The sequence below is a fragment of the Mandrillus leucophaeus genome, unplaced genomic scaffold (assembly GCF_000951045.1).
Source record: "Mandrillus leucophaeus isolate KB7577 unplaced genomic scaffold, Mleu.le_1.0 Scaffold72, whole genome shotgun sequence".
NCBI classification, from domain to species: Eukaryota; Metazoa; Chordata; class Mammalia; order Primates; family Cercopithecidae; genus Mandrillus; species Mandrillus leucophaeus.
In genome coordinates this window covers 644,587-645,230 of record NW_012107808.1, presented here as the reverse complement: position 1 = coordinate 645,230, position 644 = coordinate 644,587, and positions in this window count along the sequence as shown.

The window sequence follows — 644 nt, the reverse complement described above, 5'->3', positions numbered from 1 at the left end:
AAATGATATGATACAGTCACCCAGAGGATATTATATGGCAGTGAAAGTAAATGAACTACACACAGCTACATGAATAAGCTTTATGTAGAAGACAGCATGATGCAATTTTTAGAAACCTCAAACACAAATACAACTGACTGCATTGTTTTTACATGTGAAAGGGAGAGACGACTTATGTTAAGGATATTATAAACAAAGTTTAGAATTTTGATTGTTTTGGGGAAGGGAGGAGAAGGGAGGGCTAGCGAAAAAGGATATAAGAAAGTGAAAGTATTTGATATTGTTCAGCTCTTAACTTAAAATGCTAAGTTCACAGTTAAATGGTAGATTCAATTAATTATTTTGATTTATAAAGAATACACATATTCAAATTAATATACCTTTTTAATTTGCAACTATTCTAATATATATAATGTACAATTTTTAACTTTTAACAAATGAAAGCATATAAATATTGATAATTTGAATATATTTATGAAATATTGAGAATTTTTTTTTTTTTGAGATGGAGTCTCACTCTGTTGCCAGGCTGGAGTGCAGTGGTGTGACCTCGGCTCACTGCAACCTCCACCTCCAGAGTTCAAGTGATTGATTCTCCTGCCTCAGTCTCCTGAGTTGCTGGGACTGCAGGTGCATGCCACCAG